Below are 27,289 nucleotides of genomic sequence, written 5' to 3' on the forward strand. Positions count from 1 at the left end.
TATGGAAGGAGTGAATGCTGATCAAGCCTGCCACTTTGATATGGAGTGAGTGGTCTTAAGCATTAATTGAGATGATCCCCCGAGAGAGGGGAATAAGAGAAGCAGGAGGTAAAGGCAAGATAAGTGAGTGCGACATTTATATAATCCATTCTGGCATTCTGCCTTGAGAATACAAAGCTCCTTCATGATAATTACATGATAACCCACTGCATTGTTCAGCTGGCTGACATACCTAGGATTTCCTCTTCACTTACACACCTCTCTCAACAAACACACACGCACATTGTTCAAGCAGCCTGAAATAAAGAGATCAATTTAGCCAGGCATCTGCTTTCCCGTCAACCTGCCAGACACGTCAAAGTGGATTCCTGAGCTGATTTGAGAGAGAGAGCTGAGATTTCCATCCCCGACTCCCTCTCTCCAACTCCCTGCCCCCCCAGACTCCACCCTCCCCCTCCCCGACTCTCTCCCCCTCCCCGACTCTCTCCCCCTCCCCGACACCCCTCTCCCCAACTCCTGCCCCCCCCCGACTCCACCCTCCCCCTCCCCGACTCTCTCCCCCTCCCCGACTCTCTCCCCCTCCCCGACACCCCTCTCCCCAACTCCCTGCCCCCCCGACTCCACCCTCCCCCTCCCCGACTCTCTCCCTCTCCCCGACTCTCTCCCCCTCCCCAACTCCCTCTCCCCGACTCCCCCCCCCTCCCCGACTCTCTCCCCCTCCACGACTCCCTCCCTCTCCCCGACTCTCTCCCCCTCCCCGACACCCCTCTCCCCAACTCCCTGCCCCCCCGACTCCACCCTCCCCCTCCCCGACTCTCTCCCCCTCCCCGACTCTCTCCCCCTCCCCGACACCCCTCTCCCCAACTCCCTGCCCCCCCCCCGACTCCACCCTCCCCCTCCCCGACTCTCTCCCTCTCCCCGACTTTCTCCCCCTCCCCGACTCCCTCCCCCTCCCCGACTCTCTCCCCCTCCCCGACTCTCTCCCCCTCCCCGACTCTCTCCCTCTCCCCGACTCTCTCCCTCTCCCCGACTCTCTCCCTCTCCTCGACTCTCTCCCTCTCCCCTCCCCGACTCTCGCACCCTCCCCGACTCTCTCCCTCTCCCCGACTCTCTCCCCATCCCCGACTCCCCTCTCCCCGACTCCCCCCCTCCCCGACTCTCTCCCCCTCCCCGACTCCCCCCTCCCCGACTCCCTCCCTCTCCCCAACACCCTGCCCCCCCCCGACTCCACCCTCCCCCTCCCCGACTCCCCCCCTCCCCGACTCTCTCCCCCTCCCCGACTCTCTGCCCTCTCCCCGACTCCCTCCCCCTCCCCGACTCTCTCCCCAACTCCCTGCCCCCCCCCCGACCACCCTCCCCTCCCCGACTCTCTCCCCCTCCCCGACTCTCTCCCTCTCCCTCCCCCTCCCCGACTCTCTCGCCCTCCCCCGACTCTCTCCTCCTCCCCGACTCTCTCCCCCTCCCCTACCCTCTCCCCCTCCCGACTCTCTCCCCCTCCCCGACTCTCTCCCTCTCCCCTCCCCCTCCCCGACTCTCTCGCCCTCCCCGACTCTCTCCTCCTCCCCGACTCTCTCCCCCTCCCCTACCCTCTCCCCCTCCCCGACTCTCTCCCCCTCCCCCGACTCTCTCCCCCACCCCGACTCTCTCCTCCTCCCCTACCCTCTCCCCCTCCCCCCTCCCCGACTCTCTCCCCCTCCCCGACTCTCTCCCCCTCCCCAACTCCCTCCCCTCCCCGACTCTCTCCCCCTCCCCGACTCTCTCCCTCTCCCCTCCCCCTCCCCGACTCTCTCGCCCTCCCCGACTCTCTCCCTCTCCCCGACTCTCTCCTCCTCCCGACTCTCTCCCCCTCCCCTACCCTCTCCCGACTCTCTCCCCCTCCCCGACTCTCTCCCCCACCCCGACTCTCTCCTCCTCCCCTACCCTCTCCCCTCCCCCTCCCCGACTCTCTCCCCCCTCCCCGACTCTCTCCCCCTCCCCAACTCCCTCCCCTCCCCGACTCTCTCCCCCTCCCCGACTCTCTCCCCCTCCCCGACTCTCTCCCCCTCCCCAACTCCCTCCCTCTCCCCGACTCGCTCCCCCTCCCCGACTCTCTCCTCCTCCCCTACCCTCTCCCCCTCCCCCTCCCCGACTCTCTCCCCCTCCCCGACTCTCACCCCCACCCTGACTCTCTCCCCCTCCCCGACTCTCTCCCCCTCCCCGACTCTCTCCCTCTCCCCGACTCTCTCCCCCTCCCCGACTCCCTCCCTCTCCCCGACTCTCTCCCCCCTCCCCGACTCTCTCCCCCTCCCCGACTCTCTCCCTCTCCCTGACTCCCTCCCTCTCCCCGACTCTCTCCCCCTCCCCGACTCTCTCCCCATCCCCGACACTCTCCCTCTCCCCCTCCCCCTCCCCGACTCTCTCCCTCTCCCCTCCCCCTCCCCCTCCCCGACTCTCTCCCTCTCCCCTCCCCCTTCCCATCTCCCTCCTCCTCCCGGACTCCCTCCCCCTCCCTCAATTTCTCCCCCTCCTCCCCGACTGCTTCACCCTCCCCGACTCCCTCCCCCTCCCCGACTCTCTCCTCCTCCCCCTCCCCGACTCTCTCCCCCGCCCCGAATCTCCGCCCCTCCCTGACTCACTCCCCCTCCCCAACTCTCTCCCCCTCCCCCTCTCCGACTCTCTCCCCCTCCCCGACTCTCCCCCCTCCCCGACTCCCTCCCCCACCCTGACTCTCCCCGACTCCCTCCCCCTCCCCGACTCTCTCCTCCTCCCCAACCCTCTCCCCCTCCCCCTCCCCGACTCTCTCCCCCTCCCCGACTCTCTCCCCCACCCTGACTCTCCCCGACTCCCTCCCCCTCCCCGACTCTCTCCTCCTCCCCTCCCCTCTCCCCCTCCCCCTCCCCGACTCTCTCCTCCTCCCCTACCCTCTCCCCTCCCCCTCCCCCGACTCTCTCCCCCTCCCCGACTCTCTCCCCCTCCCCGACTCTCTCCTCCTCCCCTACCCTCTCCCCTCCCCCTCCCCGACTCCCTCCCCCTCCCTGATTCTCCCCGACTCCCTGCCCCTCCCCGACTCCCTCGCACTCCCCGACTCTCTCCCCCTCCCCTTCCCCGACACCCTCCCCTTCCCCGACTCTCTCCCCCTCCCCAACTCTCTCCCCCTCCCCGACTCTCTCCTCCTCCCCTACCCTCTCCCCCTCCCCCTCCCCGACTCCCTCCCCCTCCCTGATTCTCCCCGACTCCCTGCCCCTCCCCGACTCCCTCGCACTCCCCGACTCTCTCCTCCTCCCCTACCCTCTCCCCCTCCCCCTCCCCGACTCTCTCCCCCTCCCCGACTCTCTCCCCCTCCCCGACTCTCTCCTCCTCCCCTACCCTCTCCCCCTCCCCCCCCCGACCACCCTCCCCCTCCCCGACTCTTTCCCCCTCCCCGACTCTCTCCCTCTCCCCTCCCCCTCCCCGACTCTCTCGCCCTCCCCGACTCTCTCCTCCTCCCCGACTCTCTCCCCCTCCCCTACCCTCTCCCCCTCCCCGACTCTCTCCCCCTCCCCGACTCTCTCCCCCACGCCGACTCTCTCCTCCTCCCCTACCCTCTCCCCCTCCCCCTCCCCGACTCTCTCCCCCTCCCGACTCTCTCCCCCTCCCCAACTCCCTCCCCTCCCCGACTCTCTCACCCCTCCCCGACTCTCTCCCTCCCCCTCCCCCTCCCCGACTCTCTCGCCCTCCCCGACTCTCTCCCTCTCCCCGACTCTCTCCTCCTCCCCGACTCTCTCCCCCTCCCCTACCCTCTCCCCGACTCTCTCCCCCTCCCCGACTCTCTCCCCCACCCCGACTCTCTCCTCCTCCCTACCCTCTCCCCCTCCCCCTCCCCGACTCTCTCCCCCCTCCCCGACTCTCTCCCCCTCCCCAACTCCTCCCCTCCCCGACTCTCTCCCCCTCCCCGACTCTCTCCCCCTCCCCGACTCTCTCCCCCTCCCCAACTCCCTCCCTCTCCCCGACTCGCTCCCCCTCCCCGACTCTCTCCTCCTCCCCTACCCTCTCCCCCTCCCCCTCCCCGACTCTCTCCCCCTCCCCGACTCTCACCCCACCCTGACTCTCTCCCCCTCCCCGACTCTCTCCCCCTCCCCGACTCTCTCCCTCTCCCCGACTCTCTCCCCCTCCCCGACTCCCTCCCTCTCCCCGACTCTCTCCCCCTCCCCGACTCTCTCCCTCTCCCCGACTCTCTCCCTCTCCCCGACTCCCTCCCTCTCCCCGACTCTCTCCCCTCCCCAACTCTCTCCCCATCCCCGACACTCTCCCTCTCCCCCTCCCCCTCCCCGACTCTCTCCCTCTCCCCCTCCCCCTCCCCCTCCCCGACTCTCTCCCTCTCCCCCTCCCCCTTCCCATCTCCCTCCTCCTCCCGGACTCCTCCCCCTCCCTCAATTCTCCCCCTCCTCCCCGACTGCTTCACCCTCCCCGACTCCCTCCCCCTCCCCGACTCTCTCCTCCTCCCCCTCCCCGACTCTCTCCCCCGCCCCGAATCTCCGCCCCTCCCTGACTCACTCCCCCTCCCCAACTCTCTCCCCCTCCCCTCTCCGACTCTCTCCCCCTCCCCGACTCTCCCCCCCTCCCCGACTCCCTCCCCCACCCTGACTCTCCCCGACTCCCTCCCCCTCCCCGACTCTCTCCTCCTCCCCAACCCTCTCCCCCTCCCCCCTCCCCGACTCTCTCCCCCTCCCCGACTCTCTCCCCCACCCTGACTCTCCCCGACTCCCTCCCCCTCCACGACTCTCTCCTCCTCCCCTACCCTCTCCCCCTCCCCCTCCCCGACTCTCTCCTCCTCCCCTACCCTCTCCCCCTCCCCCTCCCCGACTCTCTCCCCCTCCCCGACTCTCTCCCCCTCCCCGACTCTCTCCTCCTCCCCTACCCTCTCCCCCTCCCCCTCCCCGACTCCCTCCCCCTCCCTGATTCTCCCCGACTCCCTGCCCCTCCCCGACTCCCTCGCACTCCCCGACTCTCTCCCCCTCCCCTTCCCCGACACCCTCCCCTTCCCCGACTCTCTCCCCCTCCCCAACTCTCTCCCCCTCCCCGACTCTCTCCTCCTCCCCTACCCTCTCCCCCTCCCCCTCCCCGACTCCCTCCCCCTCCCTGATTCTCCCCGACTCCCTGCCCCTCCCCGACTCCCTCGCACTCCCCGACTCTCTCCTCCTCCCCTACCCTCTCCCCCTCCCCCTCCCCGACTCTCTCCCCCTCCCCGACTCTCACCCCCACCCTGACTCTCCCCGACTCCCTCCAACTCCCCGATTCTCCCCCCTCCCTGACTCTCTCCTCTCCCCGACTCTCTCCCCCTCCCTGACTCTCTCCCCTCTCCCCGACGTCCTGCCCCTCCCCATCTCCCTGCCCCTCCCCTACTCCACCCACCCCATCCCCGACTCCCTCCCTCTCCCCGACCCTCCTCTCCCCACCTCATTCCCTCTCCCTGACTCTCTCCCCCTCTTCCTACCCGACTCCTTCACCCTCGCCGACTCTCTCCCCATCCCCGACTCTCTCCCCCTCCCCGACTCTCTCCCCCTCCTCCTCCCCGACTCCCTCCCCTCCCCGACTCCCTCCCCGACTCCCTCCCCCTCCCCGACTCTCTCCCCCCTCCCCGACTCTCTCCTCCTCCCCTACCCTCTCCCCCTCCCCCTCCCCGACTCTCTCCCCCTCCCTGATTCTCCCGACTCCCTGCTCCTCCCCGACTCCCTCGCACTCCCCGACTCTCTCCCCCTCCCCTTCCCCGACACCCTCCCCTTCCCCGACTCTCCCTCCTTCCCCGACTCTCTCCCCCTCGCCAACTCTCTTCCCCTCACCGACTCTCTCCCCTTCTCCAACTCTCTCCCCCTCCCCGACTCTCTCCCCTCCCCTTCCCCGACACCCTCCCCTTCCCCGACTCTCCCTCCTTCCCCGACTCTCTCCCCCTCGCCAACTCTCTTCCCCTCACCGACTCTCTCCCCTTCTCCAACTCTCTCCCCCTCCCCGACTCTCTCCCCTCCCCTTCTCCGACTCCCTCCCCATCTCCAACTCTCTCCCCCTTCCCCGACTCTCTCCCCGCCCGACTCGCTCCCCTTTCCGACTCTCTCCCCTGCCTGACTCTCTCCCTTTCCCGACCCTCTCCCCTGCCTGACTCTCTCCCCCTTCCTGGCCCTCTCCCCTTCCTGACTCTCTCCCCCTTCCCGGCTCTCTCCACCTCCCGAATCTTTCCCCGGCCGACTCTCTCCCCTGCCCATCCTCTGCGCATCTCTCCCCTTCCCGACGCTCACCCCTTCCCGACTCTCTCCCCCTTCTCGACTCTCTCTCCCTCCTGACTCTCTCCCCCCTCCGCGACTCCCTCCCACTCCCGACTCTCTCCTCCTCCCCGACTCGATCCCCTGCCTGACTCTCTCCCCTTCGCGACACTCTCCCCTTCCCGCCTCTCCCCCCTGCCCAACTCTCTCCCCTTCCCGACTCTCTCCCCTGCCCGACTCTCCCCCCCTGCCCGAGTCTCTCCCCTGCCCGACTCTCTCACCTGCCGGACTCTCTCCCCCTTCCGACTCTCTCCCCTGCCCGACTCTCTCCCCTGCCCGACTCTCTCCCCTGCCCGACTCTCTCCCCTTCCCGACTCTCTCCCCCCTTCCTGGCTCTCTCCCCTTCCAGGCTCTCTCCCCTTCCCGACTCGCTCCCCTGCCCGACTCTCTCCCCCTGCCCGACTCTCTCCCCTGCCGGACTCTCTCCCCTGCCCGACTCTCTCCCCTGCCCGACTCTCTCCCCTTCCCGACTCTCTCCCCCTTCCTGGCTCTCTCCCCTTCGTGGCTCTCTCCCCTTCCCGACTCGCTCCCCTGCCCGACTCTCTCCCCTGCCCGACTCTCTCCCCTGCCCGACTCTCTCCCCCTTCCTGGCTCTCTCCCCTTCCTGGCTCTCTCCCCTGCCCGACTCTCTCCCCTGCCCGACTCTCTCCCCTGCCCGACTCTCTCCCCTGCCCGACTCTCTGTCCCCTTCCCGACTCTCTCCCCTGCCCGACTCTCTCCCCTGCCCGACTCTCCACCCTGCCCGACTCTCTCCCCTTCCCGACTCTCTCCCCTGCCCGACTCTCTCCCCTGCCCGAGTCTCTCCCCTGCCCGACTCTCTCCCCTGCCCGACTCTCTCAACTTCCCGACTCTCTCCCCTGCCCGACTCTCAACTTCCCGACTCTCTCAACTTCCCGACTCTCTCCCCTGCCTGACTCTCTCCCCCTGCCCGACTCTCTCCCCTGCCCGACTCTCTCCCCTGCCCGACTCTCTCCCCTGCCCGACTCTCTCCCCTTCCCAACTCTCTCCCCTGCCTGACTCTCTCCCCTGCCCGACTCTCTCCCCTGCCCGACTCTCTCCCCTGCCCGACTCTCTCCCCTGCCCGACTCTCTCCCCTGCCCGACTCTCTCCCCTTCCCGACTCTCTCAACTTCCCGACTCTCTCCCCTGCCTGACTCTCTCCCCCTGCCCGACTCTCTCCCCTGCCCGACGCTCTCCCCTGCCCGACTCTCTCCCCTGCCCGACTCTCTCCCCTTCCCAACTCTCTCCCCTGCCTGACTCTCTCCCCCTTCCTGGTTCTCTCCCCTTCCTGGCTCTCTCCCCTTCCCGACTCTCTCCCCTGCCCGACTCTCTCCCCTGCCCGACTCTCTCCCCTGCCCGACTCTCTCCCCTGCCCGACTCTCCACCCTGCCCGACTCTCTCCCCTTCCCGACTCTCTCCCCTTCCCGACTCTCTCCCCTGCCCAACTCTCTCCCCTGCCCGACTCTCTCCCCTGCCCGACTCTCTCCCCTGCCCGACTCTCTCCCCTGCCCGACTCTCTCCCCTGCCCGACTCTCTCCCCTGCCCGACACTCTCCCCTTCCCGACTCTCTCCCCTGCCTGACTCTCTCCCCCTGCCCGACTCACCTGCCCGACTCTCTCCCCTGCCCGACTCTCTCCCCTGCCCGACTCTCTCCCCTGCCCGACTCTCTCCCCTGCCCGACTCTCTCCCCTGCCTGACTCTCTCCCATGCCCGACTCTCTCACCTGCCCGACTCTCTCCCCTGCCCGACTATCTCCCCTGCCCGACTCTCTCCCCTTCCCGACTCTCTCCCCTGCCTGACTCTCTCCCCCTGCCCGACTCACCTGCCCGACTCTCTCCCCTGCCAGACTCTCTCCCCTACCCGACTCTCTCCCCTGCCCGACTCTCTCCCCTGCCCGACTCTCTCCCCTGCCTGACTCTCTCCCCCTGCCCGACTCTCTCACCTGCCCGACTCTCTCCCCTGCCCGACTCTCTCCCCTGCGCGACTCTCTCCCCTGCCCGACTCCCTCCCCTGCCTGACTCTCTCCCCCTGCCCGACTCACCTGCCCGACTCTCTCCCCTGCCCGACTCTCTCCCCTGCCCGACTCTCTCCCCTGCCCGACTCTCTCCCCTGCCCGACTCTCTCCCCTGCCTGACTCTCTCCCCCTGCCCGACTCTCTCACCTGCCCGACTCTCTCCCCTGCCCGACTATCTCCCCTGCCCGACTCTCTCCCCTTCCCGACTCTCTCCCCTGCCTGACTCTCTCCCCCTGCCCGACTCACCTGCCCGACTCTCTCCCCTGCCCGACTCTCTCCCCTGCCCGACTCTCTCCCCTGCCCGACTCTCTCCCCTGCCCGACTCTCTCCCCTGCCTGACTCTCTCCCCCTGCCCGACTCTCTCACCTGCCCGACTCTCTCACCTGCCCGACTCTCTCCCCTGCCCGACTCTCTCCCCTGCCCGACTCTCTCCCCTGCCCGACTCCCTCCCCTTCCCGACTCTCTCCCCTGCCTGACTGTCTCCCCCTTCCTGGCTCTCTCCCCTGCCCGACTCTCTCCCCTGCTGACTCTCTCCCCTTCCCGAATCTCTTCCTTCTCAAGTCTCTCCCTCTCGTCCACTCTCTCCCTCTTCTCGGCTCACTCCCAACCCCTGACCCTCTCCCCCTCCTGAACCCTCTCCCCCTCCCTGACCCGCTTCCCCTCTCAAAGCAGCCCGCTTGATTGCTCCCCCTTCGAAAAACATTCCAACCCTCCACCACAGAAGAACAATGGCAGCCGTGTGTACCATCTACAAGATGCACTGCCGTAACTCACCAAGGTTCCTTTGACAGCACCTTCGAAACCCACGGCCACTACCATCCCAGCAGATACCTGGGAATCCCACCACCTGGAGGTTCCCCTCCAAGTCACTCACCATCCTGACTTGGAAATATATCGCCGTTCCTTCACTGTCGCTGGGACAAATTCCTGGAACTCCCTCCCTCACAGCACAGTGGGTGTACCTACACCTCGAGGACTGCAGCGGTTCAAGAAGGCAGCTCACCACCACCTTCTCAAGGACAACTAGGGATGGGCAATAAATGCTGGGCCTAACCAGCGACACCCACATCCCGGAAATGAGTTTTGAAAAAAAATGTAGTTATCTGACAGCACAGGAGGCCATTCAGCCACCACGTCTGTGCCAGCCCTTTGAAAGAGCTGTCTGATTCACCCACTTCCTTGCTCTATCTCTGTAACCCTGCAAATTTACCTTTTCAATTATTTATACAACTCCCTTTTCAATGTTATTACCACAGCACATTCCAGATCACAACAACTGGCCAAGTAAACACATTCCAATCAGCTTGACTGCTTCTTTTACCAATCACCTCCAATCGGTGTTCCCTGGTTACCAACCCTTCAGCCGCAGGGAATACTTTCTCCTCCTTTACTCTGTCAAAACCATTGCTGATATCGAGCTGCTATTGCAGGGGCCCAGGTTCGATTCCGGCCTTGGGTTCCATTATGTGCAGTTTACACTTTTTCCTGTTTCTGCCTGGGTTCCCTCCCACAATTCAAAGCCGTGAAGGTTAGGTGGATTGGCCAAGCTAAATTGCCCCTTAGCGCCCAAAGATGTGTAGTAAGGTGGGGTTACAGGGTAATGGGTATAGGGCGGGAGGACTGGGCCTAGGCAGGGTGCTCTTTTGGAGGGTTTGCACGGACTGTAGAGATCCTATGGATACTGTTGCCAAGGTAAATCCCACCTGTATGTCTTTGGCCAAGCTCTCACATCCACTGTAGCTCATTTACAACTAACCTGTGACATCACCATCCAGAGATGGAGGAAAGAGGGGAGGGGGCCAGTTTCTGATTGAGGGCAGCATCAAGGCAGTAGTCAGAGCTGAAATAACCGAGGGATCATCCAGCGAGGCTTTGTGGGTGGAACTAAGAAATAAGAAAGGGATGGTGACCTTATTGGGGTTGTACTATCGGCCCCCAAATAGTCAACGTGAATTAGAAGAACAAATATGCAGGGAAATTGGGGAGGCTTGCAGGAGTCATAGGGTTGTCATCGGGGATTTAAATTTTTCTAACATAGACTGGGATTGCCACAGTTTTAAGCACTTAGATGGGGTGGAATTTGTTAAGTGTGTTCAGGAAAGTTTCCGCAGGCAGTATGTGGAGGGTCCGACTCCGGGGAGGTGGGCACAAAACCTGACCTCCTCTTGGGAAATAGGGCAGGGCGAGTGACTGAGTTGACTGTGGGGGACCATTTTTGGACCAGTGACCATAGTTCTAGACCTCCAGCGAGTGGGAGGCTTTTAAAAGTGAAATAGCTAGAGTTCAGGGTTTGGAAAAAAATGTTTTATTTTATCTAAGAAACCAACTGCCTTGCCAAGACTTCAAAGGTTAACATCCCAAAAGGAAAAGTAATTTTCATGTGTTATTAACCATTTGTGACCATGTAGGTGTCTGACAGAGAAATCAGTGCTTAGAATTGCTCAGTTCATTTCAGCAGGAAGAGTAATGAGGTCACACAGTCCTTAGGAAATAGTACAGAGTAGCCTGGATCTGGGCTACAGATGGCATGTGAGCCAGCAGTGCTAAATCACAAAAAGTAACAGGACAGATTAATAAAGCCATTACAAAATGCAAACAAAGTTAATTTCCTCAGGAATAGAAGGAGTTCTGTTAGTCTAATTGTAAAGTCTCAGGCAAGCGACCACTCGGAAGCGATGACTGTGGAAAAGTTTGGTTTTATTCAGGTTACGATACACATCTCCTACTCCCCGAAGGGTCTCCCGGGCCAAGGTATTTATATCCCAGCAGTCCTTGGAAATGGGGGGAGGTGTAGCCCTGCCCCACTCTGCCCTGCTCCGCACCGCCCCCTCATCTGGGTAAATCGTATTCAGGTGAGGCCACAGGGACTCTGATGTTGCAGATCCCTGGGCCTCCTATCAGGTTATAACACTAATATAGAGCCTTGGCTGGAGAACTCTGACAGCTCTCAACATTGTAAGAATGTCAAGGCATTGGAGACGAAGACAAAAATATTAAACAGTTTATGGCAGAACTGAGAGGCTCTGCCTATCAGGAAAAGGAACCAGCTCTTCGCTCTCAGGGAGGGAAGGTTGGTGGGGTGACCCAGTAGGGTATCAGAGTTTAATCGGTTTGCTTCCACTTCTCACACGGCTGTTTGTGGTATCTTGCTGTGCACAAATTGGCTGCTCCGTTTCCAGCATTACAACAGTGACTACAGTTCTAAAATACCTTCATTGGCTAGAAAGTGTTTTAGGTTGTGAAAGGTGTTATAGAAATGCATATTTGTTCCCCTGACAAATGTGGGGCGGAATTCTCCCCCCCGCCCCCCGGCCGGGACGCATCGGCGCCGGCGTGGTCGGCACGGCGCTGGTCGGGGTATGCGCCGACTCTCCGGCCCGGGCCGGCGTGCCGATTCTCCGGGCCGGATGGGCTGAGCAGCCGGCCAACAAAAAGCCGAGTCCCACCGGTTCCGTTCTAACATCCTCTGAGCCGGCGGGACCTCGGGTCCGGGTCCGGCCTGTGGGGGGGGGAGGGGGGGGGGGGGGGTGGTTCCAACCCCGGGGAGGGGGTCTCCGTAGTGGCGTGTCCTGCGATCGGAGCCCACCAATCAGCAGGCCGGCCTTTCTGCCCCCCAGCCTCCTTTCCTCCGCGCTGGCTCCTGTAGCCCTGCGCCATTTGGCGTCGGGGCCGCAGCAGGGAAGAAGGACACTGTGCACGCGCTGGTTGGCGCCGGATCAGCTGCGCATGCGCAGACCCCGCGGCGCCGGGTTCAGGGCGGGATTGGCAGCTGAGACGGCGGAGTCCGCTCCAGCGCCATCCTAACCCTCTGTGGGCCGCAGAATGGGGTCCCGGAACTCTCCCGTTTTTACTCCGACGTCGGCACTTAGCCGCCCGTTGGGAGAATCCCGCCCATTATTTGGGGAGTTGTTAGATTTTTACTGGGTTCTCTTTGAATCCAGTTTAAAAAAAATCATTGATGGGATATGGGCGTCGCTGGCTAGACCAGCATTTATTGTCAATCACTAATTGCCCTTGAGAAGGTGGTAGTGAGCTGCCTTCTTGAACCGCTGCAGTCACAGTGCTGTAGGTGCACCCACAGTGCTGTTAGGGAGGGAGTTCCATGATTTTGACCCAGCGACAGTGAAGGAACGGCAATATATTTCCAAGTCAGGGTGGTGAGTGACTTGGAGGGGAACCTCCAGGTGGTGGGGTCTTGTCCTGCTCTTGTCCTTCTAGGTGTTAGAGGTTGTGGGTTTGGAAGGTTCTGTTTAAAGAGGTTTGGTGAGTTCCTGCAGTGCATCTTGTGGATGGTACACATGGCAGTCGTTGTGCATCAGTGACAGAGGGAGTGAATGTAACTTGCCACTTGTCAGCCCAAGCCTGGATATTGTCCAGGCCTTGCCGCATTTGGACACGGACTGCTTCATTATGTGAGGGATCATGAATGGTGCTGAATACCTGCATTGCAGCTGGATTTTGTCAATTGCTTTACTCATGCAAAGTAAGGATTAGGTTCGGTAGGTGGATTTGCAATATACACATTAACACTGGGAACTAATGCCCTTCCTTTGCTTCTAATATACAAATGCAGTGAGGCCCAGTCAATCTCCGGAAGTCTGGAACCTGCAGCATGTCCGTGGAGTGTACACAGTGGGTGTACACACACCACATGGTCTTCAGCGGTTCAAGAAGGCAGCTCACCAACTTCTCAAGGGCAATTAGGGATGGGCAACAAATGCTGGCCTTGTCAGCGAAGCCCAAATCCCATAAAAATTATTAAAATGCCTTTTACGCAACTGGAATGCTTTGTCACACTCCCTTTTCCAATTCCGCGGAGCAACCTTCAAGAGTTCAGTCAATGGATTGATACGGTTGTCAAATGTGTTAAGAATTTCCTGTAATAATTCGCTTTGCCCAAAAAGATCTGGGGCGAGATTCTCCGACCCCCCGCCGGGTCAGAGAATCGCCGGGGGCTGGCGTGAATCCCGCCCCCGCCGGTTGCCGAATTCTCCACCACCTGATATTCGGCAGGGGCGGGAATCGAGCCGCGCCGGTTGGCGGGCCCCTCCCCGCGATTCTCCGGGCCGAAGTCCCGCCGCTAAAATGCCTGTCCCGCCGGCGTAGATTAAACCACCCACCTTACCGGCGGGACAAGGCGGCGCGGGCAGTCTCCGGGGTCCTGAGGGGGGCGCGGGGCGGTCTGGCCCCGGGGGGTGCCCCCACGGTGGCCTGGCCCGCGCTCGGGGCCCACCAATCCGCAGGCGGGCCTGTGCCGTGGGGGCACTCTTTCCCTTCCGCCTTCGCCACGGTCTCCACCATGGCGGAGGCGGAAGAGACTCCCTCCACTGCGCATGCGCGGGAATGCCGTCAGCGGCCGCTGACGCTCCCGCGCATGCGCCGCCCGGAGATGTCATTTCCGTGCCAGCTGGCGGGGCACCAAAGGCCTTTTCCGCCAGCTGGCGGCGCGGAAATTCGTCCGCCGCCGACCTAGCCCCTTAAGGTTGGGGCTCGGCCCCCAAAGATGCGGAGCATTCAGCACCTTTGGGGCGGCGCGATGCCCGACTGATTTGCGCCGTTTTGGGCGCCAGTCGGCGGGCATCGCGCCGATACCGGAGAATTTCGCCGCTGAGCTCAAAGATATTTTGAGGACGTGGTGCATTTCTTATTCTCGGTCACATCTTTGTTTACCTTGGGATCCAAATAATCCACAGAGTTTTGAAACATTTCACACTGGCTCACGTTTAAATACTGAAGTGCCTTGTTCAGCCTATCATCATGGGTCTGCCTGGCTGGAACTGAACTAAGCATGTCATCCAAACAACACACTACTTCCCGAATTCCAGAGGGGGGCGGGGGGTGGCTGCTGAAGAAACACCAAATGGCAGCCTCCGAAACTAAAATAGACCCATGTGTGTGTTAATGATTGAACAGCACTTTGACTCATCATCTAATTCATGTTGTGATGGCCATTTATCAGATCAAATTTATAAAAATCTGGCCTCTTGCCAGTGCTGTGAACAAAACCTCCACTTTTGGCAAGATTTCAGATTGGCTACATTCCAATCCCTGATTTGTGGATACCTTCTAATTACGTCAGGGCCAGTTTAGCTCAGTTGGCTGGGCAGCTGCAGAGTGAGGCCAGCAGCGTGGGTTCAGTTCCTGTCCTATTCTCTAGGATTATTCATGAAGGCCCCTCCTTCTCAGCCTTGCCCCTCGCCTGAGGTGTGGTGACCCTCAGGTTAAATCCCCAGCGGTCAGCTCTCCCCCTCAAAGGGGAAAGCAGCCTCTGGTCACCTGGGACTGTGGCGACTTTACTTTAATAATTACCATATACTCTTACACCACCATCTGACTTTGGTACAACTACTATAGGAGCAGGCCGATTTCTCTGTTCTACTTTCGAGATATTTTTCTCAGTCTCAAGTCTTTTCAGTCCTTGCTCTATTTTCTCCCTTGGAGCGGAGGGTACACGACAAGGCCTGTAATAATAAACTGGCCTTGCGTTCCCAAGAACCCTCGTCCCCTTGAATCAATTTGCCCGTCTTCCTAAATGCCTGAGGGCACTTGGTGATCACGTTGTCCTGTGTTGCGAAATTTCCTTCTGTGTGATAAAGCTCACTCCAGTTTAATTGAAGTGCTGCAAACCAGTTTCTTCCAGACAAGCTGGTTTGTCGCCACAATGAAGGGTATTACTGCACGTTCTATGTATGTGACTGCAACCAACACTTTCCCTATTCTCTCCTTCGTAACTTTGTAATTCGATGAGGGATTTCTCCAGCTGATTGATGCTGGCTCAATTTTTAATGGAATAGCGATTCAGAAATCATGCTGCCTGAGCACCCGTGTCGGCCTCCATGTTTACCACGGCTCCATCCAAAACTAAAATAAGCGAAATAATGCGGAAGCTGGAATCTGAAACAGGAGCCAAGGAGTCCAAAGATGTGCGGGTTAGATGGATTGGCCATGCTAAATTGCCCTTCGTATTCAAAAGGTTAAGTGGGGTTACTGTGTTACCAGGATAGGGTGGAGGTGTGGGCTTAATTAGGGTGCTCTCTCCAAGGGCCGGTGCCGACTCGATGGGCCGAATGGCCTCCTTCTGCACTGTAAATTTTATGATTCAATGCTCAGCAGGTCTGGCAGCATCTGTAAGGAGTGAAACAGTGTTAATGTTTCAAATCCTTTTATTCTTTGTCACAACTGAAGGGCGGGAAAATGTGTTTGAGCTGTGAGATTGCAACAAAAAGTAGCAACTTTAAGAACAAAAGACATTTGGCAAAGTGTGGGAGGGCAAGGAGGGGGTATTTTCATTCAGGCAGTGTATGGATATTTAAAATCCCTTTAAAAATATATCCCATTGTGGATGACACAGTGACAGGAGTGAGACAATGGAGCCACTCGACATTGTGGCTTTCTATCACCAGTGAGTGTGTTGGCCTAACAACAGATCTGGGGTACGATTCAGAGGACCAAAGTTAAAGTCTGATTTTGGGCTGTTTGGCGGGGAGCACAATGCTTCACTGGCGAGATCGCGGCCCATATTCAACAGCATTTAGTGCCAAAAATGAGTCCCCTCAGGAAATTCTTGACATTACTGGCTCCCTCGCCGTCTGATTTTCCCAACTTGCACCTCAGCAACTCACCGCCAACAAGGGGGAGCTGCTTTTAAACTCTTCCTCACCACTCACTCCCAGTCAACACACAAGCTTGGCAGCGGCAGTCCTTCTCCTCGCTACGGGGATGCCGACCTGGACAGGCTCCTCAATGCTGTGAGAGGTGGGGCACCCTGTGCCCCCGAGGGGGTTGGGGGACCAGCGGCAGGGTCAGCAATGCCGCCTGGGAGGCAGTGGCAGCAGCTGTCAGTGCGGGCAGCATGACCAGGAGGACCGACATCCAATGTCAGAAGAAGACCAGCGACCTCCAATGAGCTGCAAGGGGAAGATACCACCTCTCTCCTGGGATTGGTAAAAAAGGCAATTGGGACACTTGCCTTTATCAATCGTGGCAGAGATTACAAAAGCAAGGAGGTCATGTTGGAGCTGTACAGAACTTTGGTGAGGCCACAGCTGGAGTACTGTCTGCAGTTCTGGTCACCACATTATAGGAAGGATGTGATTGCATTGGAGGGGGTGCAGAGAAGGTTCAGCAGGATGTTGCCTGGGATGGGACAATTAAGTTATGAAGAGAGGTTGGATATGCTTGGGTTGGTTTTGTTGGAGCAGAGAAGACTGAGGGGCGACCTGATCGAGGTGTACAAGATAATGAGGGGCGTGGACAGGGTGGATAAGGAAAAGATGGTCCCCTTAGTTGAAGGGTCAGTTACAAGGGGACACAAGTTTAAGATGAGGGGCGGGAGGTTCAGGGGGGATTCAGACAGTGTTGACGGACTGGAACGCACTGCCCGGGAGGGTGGTAGAGGTGCGCTACCTCGCATCCTTTAAAAAGTACCTGTGTGAGCACTTGGCACATCATTACATTCGAGGCTATGGGTGAAGTGCTGGCAATGGGAATAGGATTGACAGATCAGGAGCCTTTCATGCAGTTGTGTAGACTCAATGGGCCAAAGGGCCTTTTCTGCACTGTATGTTTCTGTGATTTTGTGATTAGTTCTGCCTGCCACCCCTCAAATTCCCAAACCCCCCCCAAATCCACTGGCTGACAACTTGCACCCCCCCCACATCCAATCTTCAAGCTTGTTCCTCAGAAACCCCTGGCACCCACCAGTACAATACCTTCATGACCAGGTGTGGTGCCCACATATGCCACCTGCTATGAACCCCCTGGCCAATCAAGCGTGCAGCTCACAATCTCTTTGTCCCCACAGGAGAAGGTAGCCCAGAATAAACAGGAAAGGGTCAAGACGGGAGGAAGAATCCCAGAGATTCCAGTCCTCATCCCCTCTGAGGAATCACAGGGCCCAGGAAGTCATGGAGTTGCTTGAGCAGGGAGTAGTCACCGACAGCAAGGTTGACCCGCGCTAGAGAGGTGAGGATTCACTGCCCCTTCACCCAGGTGACCTGTCTCAAGTGAGTCGTTCATGTCAGAAAGATTATCCTTCCCTCTCACTGACTACGGGCGGGATTCTCCCCTACCCAGCGGGCCGGGCCGTACCATCTCCGTGAACCACTCCAGCGCGGGCCGCCCGGAAGGTGCGGAATCCTCCGCACCTTCAAGGGCTAGGCCAGCGGGGTTGGCGCCGCGCCGACTGGCGCGGAAGGGCCTCCGTCGGCCGGCGTGAGTTGGTGCATGCGTGGGAGCGTCAGCGTGTGCTGGCGTCACCCCCAGCGCATGCGTGGGGGGGGGGGTTCTCCACCGCACTGGCCATGGCAGAGCTTGACAGCAGCCGGCATGGAGGGAAAGAGTGCCCCATGGCTCAGGTCCGCCCGCGGATCAGTGGGTCCCGATCGGGGCCCGGTTCCCGCTCCCCCCCGAGGACTCTGCAGGCCGCCCGCAGAGCCAAGTCCCGCCGGTACAGATCTGGTTTGATTTACGCCGACGGGACCGGCCGAAAACGGGCGGCCGCTCGGCCCATCGCGGGGCGGAGGATCGCCGGGGGGCCCGCTGCCAGTGGCAGCTGACCGGCACGCCGCCATTCCAGTCCCTGCCAAAACCCCGGCGCCGGAGAATTCAGCAGCCGGCGGCGGGGCGGGATTCACGCCGCCCCCCCCCTAGCGATTCTCCGACCCGGCGGGGGGGGTCGGAGAACCCTGCCCCACTTGTCCATTGACTCACAGGATCATCACCTGAAGAGGCCGGGCCATCCGGAGCTGATCTTCTCCCCCACCACCCAAGAGAACACCTCGGAGGAGAGCCCTATGGAGACCACCATTGAGGCACCACAGCTATCACCCCCCCATTCCACAGCGTAGAGCCACACATGTCGTGGGTGACATTAGTGGACAGGCTTTTGAGGCACAATCTGGTGAGCAACACACAGCTGCTGATGCATATCAGCTGGAGGCAGGAACATCCAAGGTAGACAATAGTTGGAGTGCTGCTGGGCCCCAGGGCACAGCTGCATCCCAGCCGGATTCTGAGCCTCTGGACAAGGTTCTCCCTGAGCTGATAATAATAATAATCGCTTATTGTCACGGGTAGGCTTCAATGAAGTTACTGTGAAACGCCCCTAGTCGCCACATTCCAGCGCCTGTTCGGGGAGGCTGGTACGGGAATTGAACCATGCTGCTGGCATTGTTCTGCATTACAAACCAGCTGTTTAGCCCACTGTGCGAAACCAGCCACACATGATGCACATGAAAGGACAGCCAAGGGAGTCAGGAGGGGATGTCAATCACATTCCTTGGATTGCGAGGGGCCGACAATGTGTGGCACCAAGGCCAACACTGATGGGGTGTTGACTGCAGTGGAAAACCTGGAACATGACGCCCGCGTCCTGAGTGGTTTGTCCAAGTGTGGCACGGCGACGCCTGTGACACGGTTAAGTCGGTCGAGGCTCTCCGACTCCGGGCCCTCCATAGGACGTCTGCCAAGGACATCAAAGGCCACAGGGCGCAGAAAGCAGCAGGTTGCCTCCATCTCTGAGGTGCACCTGGATGTAGCACTGGACTATGAAAGGTCAAGAAGATACAGGAGCAGTGCATGAGAACTGGTAACGCACTTCACAACAGAGTCAACCAATAATATCACATCAAATTCAACTAATAACTTCATCACAGCTCCAGGGCATCACTGCAGAAGTTCCTCAGGGCAGTGTCCTCGGCCCAACCATCTTCAGCTGCTTCATCGATGACCTGCATTCCATCATAAGGGGGGTCTTTTCAGCACCATTTGTGGCTCCTCAGATACTGAAGCAGTCCCTGTCCAAATGCAGCAAGACCTGGACAATATCCAGGTTTGGGCTGACAAGTGGCAAGTTACATTCGCGCCACACAAGTACCAGGCAATGACCATCTCCTACAAAAGCGGATCTAACCATCACTCCTTGACATTCAATGGCATTACCATCGCTGAATGGCCCACAATCAACATCCTCAATTCCGTTTTAAATTTGCGACCTCTTATCCTAAGACTATGACCTCTCGTTCTAGATTGCCCCACAAGAGGAAGCATCAGCTCCACCTCTACTTTATCCATACATTTAATCATCTTGTACACCTCATTTGATCTCCTCTCATTCTTCTAAACTCTAGAGAGTATAGGCCTAAACTGTTCAATCTCTCCTCATACGACAAACCCCTCATCTCTGGAATCAATCTCGTGAACCTCCTCTGAACTGCCTCCAAAGTCACTACATCTTTCCTCAAATAAGGGGACCAAAACTGTGCACAATACTCCAGGTGCGCTCTCACCAGGGCCTTGTATATTTGCAACAACACTTCCTTACATTTATACTCAATTCCTTTTGCTATAAATGCTAGCATTCCATTCACTTTCTTTATAACCTGCTGTACCTGCATGCTCGTTTTCTGTGACTCATGAACAAGGTCCCCCAGATCGCTCTGCAATGCAGCACCCCAAAGTCTCTCCCCATTTAGATAACAAGTTGCCTTTGCATTTTTCCGACCAAAACGCATGACCTCACATTTCTCCACGTTAAACTCCATCAACCACATTTTGACCCGCTCTCCTAACCTATCTGTATCCATTCGTAAGGTTCTTATTTCCTCCTTGCAACTTGCTGTCCCACCTATTTTTGTGTTGGCTACAAATTTGGCTATAGAATCTTCTATCCCAGTATCCAAGTCATTAATACAATATACAATAGGTATGGGCTGCACGGTAGCACAGTAGTTAGCATGGTTGCTTCACAGCACCAGGATCCCAGGTTCAATTCCCGCTTGGGTCACTGTCTGTGCAGAGTCTGCACGTTCTCCCCGTGTCTGCGTGGGTTTCCTCCGGATTCCTCCCACATGTCCCGAAAGACATGCTTGTTAGGTCATTTGGACATTCTGAATTCTCCCTCTGTGTACCCGAACAGGCGCCGGAATGTGGCGATTAGGGGCTTTTCACAGTAACTTCATTGCAGTATAATACAAAGAACATACAGTGCAGAAGGAGGCCATTCGGCCCATCGAATCTGTACCGACCCATTTAAGCCCTCACTTCCACCCTATCCCCTAACCCAATAACCCATCCTAACCTTTTTGGACACTAAGGGCAATTTAGCATAGCCAATCCACCTGATCTGCACGTCTTTGGACTGTGAGAGGAAACCGGAGCATCCGGAGGAAACCCATGCAGACACGGGGGGAACGTGCAGAATCCACACAGACAGTGACCCAGCGGGGAATCGAACCTGGGACCCTAGCGCTGTGAAGCCACAGTAAGCCTACTTGTGACAATAATAAAGATTAATGATTAATATAGATTGCAAATAGCCGGGGCCCAAGGACCGAATCCTGTGACACCCTACTAGTCATATCTTGCCATCCAGAAAAAGACCCATTTATTGTGACCCTCTGTTTTCTGTCCATCAGCCAGTCTCCTAACCAAGCTAATAAATTACATGTGATCTCACCTTGTGAATTAACCTTCTGTGCGGCACCTTATTAAATATCTTCTGGAAGTCCAGATATATTACATCTACAGGGTGTCCATCATTCACTTTGCTTGTTACATCTTCGAAGAATTCAAGCAAATTAGTCAAACATGATTTGCCCTTCATAAAACCACGCTGATTCTGATGGATTGCGTTTTAACTTTCCAAATGTCCTGATATTACTTCCTTGATAATTGATTCTAACAATTTCCCAACAACAGACGTAAACTAACTGGTCCTTAATTTCCCACATTCTGCCTCCCTTCCTTTTTCAATAAGGGCATTCCGTTAGCATTTTTCAATCCACTGGAACCTTCCCGTGTCCAGGGAATTTTGGAATATTATAATCAAAAGGTAACAAATATTTATTCTGCATAAGAAACGGGTGCTGATTGGTTGAGGCATTGCCATAGGGAATGCAGCAGGGAACAGTTGCGCCTATACATTGGTTGAAAAAGGCACAATGTGTGTTGCGAGCCGCCGAAGGGCCATGCTGTTTGATATGATCCACTAGTTATTGGAACACCTGGCTATGTACCTGGTACACCAGCACTGAAACATGATTTTAAATAACCTGTCTCAAATCTCCTTCCAGCCTTCCTTTCTTTCCAAGGAAAACAGACTGAACTTCTCCAGTCTATCATCATAGCTGAGGGTTTTCATCGCTGGAACCATTCTCATAAATCTTTCGTCACTCTGTCTCCAATGCCTTCACATATTTCCTGAGGTGTGGAGCCCAGAACTGTGTACAGTATAATCGATGAGGCCAAACTAATGTCTTATACAAGTTGAACATAACCTCCTTGCTCTCGTACTCTTTGCCCCATTAATAAAACCTAGGATATTGTAGGCTCCAGTAACCACATTCTCCACCTGTCCTACCACCTTCAATAACTTTTGCACCTATTCACCCAGGCCTCTCTGCTCCTGCACCCCCTTTAGAAATGTACCTTTTATTTTATATCATCCCTCCATGTTCCTCCTAACAGAATGAATCACTTCATATATCTTTGCATTAACCTTCATCCGCCACCTGTCTGCCCTGTCCACCATTCCACCAATTTATCTATGTCCTTTTGAAGTTCTACATCATCCTCCTCACATGTCACAATACTTCCAAGTTTTGTATCGTCTGCAGATTTTGAAATTGCGCCCTGTACATCAAGGTCCAGGTCATTCATTACCAATCTTCCTCCGTCCTGAAAATATCAGTGAGAGCTGAGCCTAGAGGGGAAACCCAAGGCAAAGCTAGCTGTTTCACGCTGCTCCTGTGCAATAGCAGCACAAATGGTACTCTCCATTAACAGGGTGCTGCCATTAACCATTGGAACCTGTCACTCAGCCGATTTGGTATCCATGTTTCTGTTGTCCCTTTTATTCCATGAGCTATAACTTTGCTCACAGCTCTGTTGTGTGGCAATGTTTCAAATTCCTTTTGGAAAAACCACAGTAACACCATTGCCCTCACGACCCCGCTGTAAACTCTTCAAAAAATTCCATCAAGTTAGTTCAACAGTTTTCTCTGAAGAAATCATGCCTGGCCTTCCTTAAGTTGCATTCCTTCATGTGACTATTAATTTTGCCCAGAATTATTGTCTCTAGAAATTTCACCACAACTGAAAATGTACTGATCTGTATTTACTGGGCTTATCTTTACACCCTCTTTTCAACAAGGGTGCTGAATAGTGGGGGGAAGGGATCATGTGAGAGGAGATGTGGTAAATCACTGGGAAATAATTAGGTAATGGGGCAGTTAGCGATTTTGGTAATGATAACCAGAGTGTGACAGGAAGGGACAGAGTGTACAAACTTCAGAGCACATCATCAGATAAGGTCAGAGACCGCAAAAATGGTAAAAAGACAGAGATAAAGGCTCTGTCTCTGAATGCGCACAGATTTTGTAACAAAATGGATGCATTGTTAGCACAGATAGAAATAAATATGTATGACCTGATGTTACACATCATACCAGATGCAGTGTGACAAAGGCTGGGACCTGAATATTGATAAGTATTTAACATTTTGAAAAGGTAGGAAGCTTGGAAAAACTGGTGTGGTAGCTCGCTAAATTAAGGATGACTTTAGTTTAGTACTGAGAGAAAATCTTAACTTGAAAGAGCAAGATGTAGAATCAGTTTGGGTAGAGATTTACGAAATGGAAAGGGTAAGAGGTCACTTATGGAAGTAATTTATAGGCCCTAACAATTGTTACATGGCAGCACAGAGTATACAGAATAATCATGGGGGGCTTTAATCTACATATAGTTTGTATGAATTAGATTGGCAAAGTTAACCTGGAACATGAGTTCACAGAGTGTTTTGGACAATTTCTTCCAGTAGTAAATTCTAAAGCCAACCAGGAAGCAGGCGATTCTGGACTTGGTCATAAGTAATGCAACAGGATTAAACAATAGCCTCATAGTAAAGGAGCCTCTAGGCAACAGCGATCATAACATTATAGAACTTCATGTTCTGATGGAACGGGAGAAGTGTGGATCTAAGTTTTAAAACTGAATAAAGGCAATGAAAGGGGCATGAAAACAATCTATCTAAAGTGAATTAGGAATCAACCTTGAAAGATAAGAGCTGCAATGACAGACATTTAAGGAGATATTTAATCAATCTTAAGAAAGATTTCTCACTTAGCAAAGTGAGGAAGGACTCTCACTTTGCGATAAGCGATTATTATTATTATTAGAGAAAGAAAGAAAGAAGAAAATAGCTTATCGTCACAAGTAGGCTTCAATGAAGTTACTGTGAAAAGCCCCTAGTCGCCACATTCCGGCGCCTGTTCGGCCCTGGTAAGTAGGACCTGGGATTTGAATGGAATCACTCCTGTAGTAAAGTATCCTTTCCTCACAGTTTTACAAATTAAAAAATAATATTGGGGCTCCTGACTGGTATCCCAGCAAATGTTGTGGTCTGGCCCGGGTTTGCAGTGCTATCTCTATGATCAAACACCATATTATATGGGCAGCACAGTGGCGCAGTGGTTAGCACTGTTGCCTCACGGCGCCGAGGTCCCAGGTTCGATCCAGGCTCTGGGTCACTGTCTGTGTGGAGTTTGCACATTCTCCCCGTGTTTGCGTGGGTTTCACCCCCACAACCCAAACGATGCGCAGGCTAGGTGGGTTGGCCATGCGAAATTGCCCCTTAATTGGAATGTTTTGAAATAATAAATTAAAACAATCATACTGCAACGATTGCTAAATTTCGGACACCCACTCCCCTCCCATTGGAGATTCCTATATCAACATTTACAACAACAAATGCCAGGGATTGATTCCCCAGTTTTGAGGGAGAAATGCAAGATGGCGTGCTGAAACTCCATGGATAGGGTGGCCAGCTAAGAGCAGGTGCTTTGGGGGGCTTAGGGAGAGGGAGATGATAAGAATGCAGTTCTGCGCTCTAAGGCAGACTAAACGTCTTTTCTACTCTGCGAGGGACAGTATTGAGGCTGCATCAGTCTAACAATGCTGAGTGTGAATGAGCTCTGGGTATATCCAGGCCAGGAAGCAGCCTCTCTGGGTTCAGGAAGGTCACTGACCTCCTCAGAGAGTGTTAGCACATTGACAGTTCAGAAACCGTGCTATTTCTGAAATTTCTGTACAGGGCTTCTTGCAGAGTAAGCTGATCATCAACACAGGGCAGTTAGGGGCGGGGAATAACTGTTTCACTTGCCAGCAACGCTCACATCCTATGAATGAAGAATGGAGCCCCTCCCCAAGCTGTAGGGTTGCCAACCCTCCAGGGGTTTCCTGCATAGCAGTCGCCACAGATTAAACGCTAATCCCTCAGACAAAGCAGCAATTCCAAAGGGGAATGCATGCGAGCAAGTGGGCTATTCAGCCCCTCGAGCCTGCTCCACCATTTAATAAGATAGTAACCTCAAATCTTCATCCCACCCACCCCTGATAACCTATCACCCCCTTATTTACCAAGAATCTATCCACCTCTGTCTTAAAAATATTCAAAGACTCTGCTTCCATCACCTTTTCAGGAAGAGAGTTCCAAAAGCTCACAATGCGCTGAGTGAAAGAATTTTGCCTCATCTCTGTTTTAAATGGGCAACCCTCATTGAACTGCAATACATCACAGAGGCTTCAAAATGAAGTGTGTTTTTAACAATGTTTATTAGGTTGTCAGTAGACAGCCTCGGAGTCTTCATAGACCCAGTCCAGGTATTTGAGCACAGAATCTCGTCAGAGCAGTACTGAGGTGCCGTGTTAAACCCGCCTGCCTCTCGGGTGAATGTAGTCGGTCCCACGGCACTATTTTGAAGAAGAACAGGGAATTAGCTTCCTGTGTAGCATTAAACAATGTTTAGTCCTTGTAAACGGGGTGGTCACGTGAGACCATGATGACGTGGTTACTAAAGAGATCACGTAGAGGGAGCATGGGGGTTATCCCCAGGAGTGCGGGAGTTATCCTCGGGAGTGTGGGAGTTATCCCCAAGAGTGCGGGAGTTATCCTCAGGAGTGTGGGAGTTATCCTCGGGAGTGCGGGAGTTATCCTCGGGTGTGTGGGGGTTATCCCCGGGAGTGCGGGAGTTATCCCCGGGAGTGCGGGAGTTATCCGTGGGAATGCGGGAGTTATCCCCGGGAGTGCGGGAGTTTTCCCCAGGAGTGCAGGAGCTAGCCCCGGGAATGCAGCAGTTATCCCCGGGAGTGCGGGCGTTATCCCCGGGAGTGCGGGAGTTATCTGCGGGAGTTATCCCTGGGAGTGCGGGAGTTATCCCCGGGAGTGGGGCTGGTTTAGCACAGGGCTAAATCGCTGGCTTTTAAAGCAGACCAAGGCAGGCCAGCAGCACGGTTCAATTCCTGTACCAGCCTCCCCGAACAGGTGCCGGAATGTGGCGACTGGGGGCTTTTCACAGTAACTTCATTTGAAGCCTACAAGAAGCGATTTTCCTTTCCTTCGGGGAATGGCGATAACTCCCAAAGATATCTATGCTGCACTAATCAGCCTGTGAAATCTACCAGCAGCGTAGATTGAGAAGCAAAACACACCATGATCGAGATTCCCACAGCCTCAGCCCCCTAACGCCAGGTCAAATGGACAGGCTTCAGACCGTACATGGCAATGACCAGTTGGCAGTGGTACACAGCAACAAACAGTTATGTGGTAGCCTCAGACAGTGTCCACTTTGTAGGCAATTGCCGTCACCTTCTGCAGGTATCAGAACCAGCACCAGCAGATAACACAGTACTTCAGTCATCCGGTCATCAAACCTGCAGACACCTACAGAGGCCAACACAGCGAACCCTGTACCTGACGAACGCACAGATAATACTTCCTGTACTGCTAAAAGTGAGGACACTGGCCACAGACAAACTACACCACCACCAACCGGTATAATCACAGACTCAGGGCGCCTGAACACCCCCGCCAGCCCCATTTTCCAGCGCCACGCGCCCCCGCCGGCAGCGGCATTCTCCGTCCCAAAAACGGCCAATGGGGTATCCCATTGTGGCCACCCCACGCCGTCGGGAAACCCGCGGACGTGGGTGCGCTGCCGGTGAAGCGGAGGATCCCTCAGCATGACATCATTACCAAAATAAAAGGCTGGGGGAGGGAAAAAGAGACTTGATGGGCTATGCACCAGTTGCTACAGCTTGATCCTGCCTCTATATATATGTAAATGGTTATGCGTTGCTAGTTGATTTATATGTAAGTCACACAATGGTCAGTACATAGTTCCCGACGGCATACACTGTTACATCTCATGCCACCGGGTGTCCCAACTAAACGGGGTATGTGATCATGTGAGAACGTAGTGACACGGCTACAAACGAGGTCACGAGACGGAAGTGAGGGACTTATCCCCGGGAGCGCAGGAGTTATCCCCGGGAGCGAGGGAGTTATCTCTGGGCGTTATCCCGGAAGCGGAGTTATCCCGGGTGCTATCCCCAGGAGCGAGGGAGTTATTCCTGGGAACTATCCCCGGGAGCGAGGGAGTTATCCCCGGGAGTTATCCCGGGAGCGAGGGAGTTATCCCCAGGAGTTATCCCCGGGAGCGAGGGAATATTCCCCAGGAGTTATCCCCAGGAGTTATCCCCGGGAGTGAGGGAATTATCCCCAGGAGTTATCCCTGGGAGCTATCGCCGGGAGCGAGGGAGTTATCTCCGGGATTTATCCCGGAAGCGAGGGAGTTATTCCCGGGAACTATCCCCAGGAGCGAGGGAGTTATCCCTGAGAGTTATCCCTGGGAGCGAGGGGATTATCCCCAGGAGTTATCTCCAGGAGGTATCCCCGGGAGCAAGGGAATTATCCCCAGGAGTTATCCCCGGGAGCGAGGGAATTATCCCCAGGAGTTATCCCTGGGAGCGAGGGAATTATCCCCAGGAGTTATCCCCAGGAGCGAGGGACTTATCCCCGGGAGCGCAGGAGTTATCCCCGGGAGCGAGGGAGTTATCTCCGGGAGTTATCCCGGAAGCGGAGTTATCCCGGGTGCTATCCCCAGGAGCGAGGGAGTTATTCCTGGGAACTATCCCCGGGAGCGAGGGAGTTATCCCCGGGAGTTATC

General features: G+C 56.4%; 1 protein-coding gene across 1 annotated transcript in view; it reads right to left on the minus strand.

Annotated features, from left to right (window-relative positions):
- LOC140411503 (uncharacterized) overlaps positions 1–27,289 on the minus strand; it is a 318,586-nt gene that overhangs the window by 49,210 nt on the left and 242,087 nt on the right. The gene's annotated exons all lie outside the window — the stretch shown is intronic.

This window comes from Scyliorhinus torazame, chromosome 4 (genome assembly GCF_047496885.1).
Source record: "Scyliorhinus torazame isolate Kashiwa2021f chromosome 4, sScyTor2.1, whole genome shotgun sequence".
Taxonomy (NCBI): domain Eukaryota; kingdom Metazoa; phylum Chordata; class Chondrichthyes; order Carcharhiniformes; family Scyliorhinidae; genus Scyliorhinus; species Scyliorhinus torazame.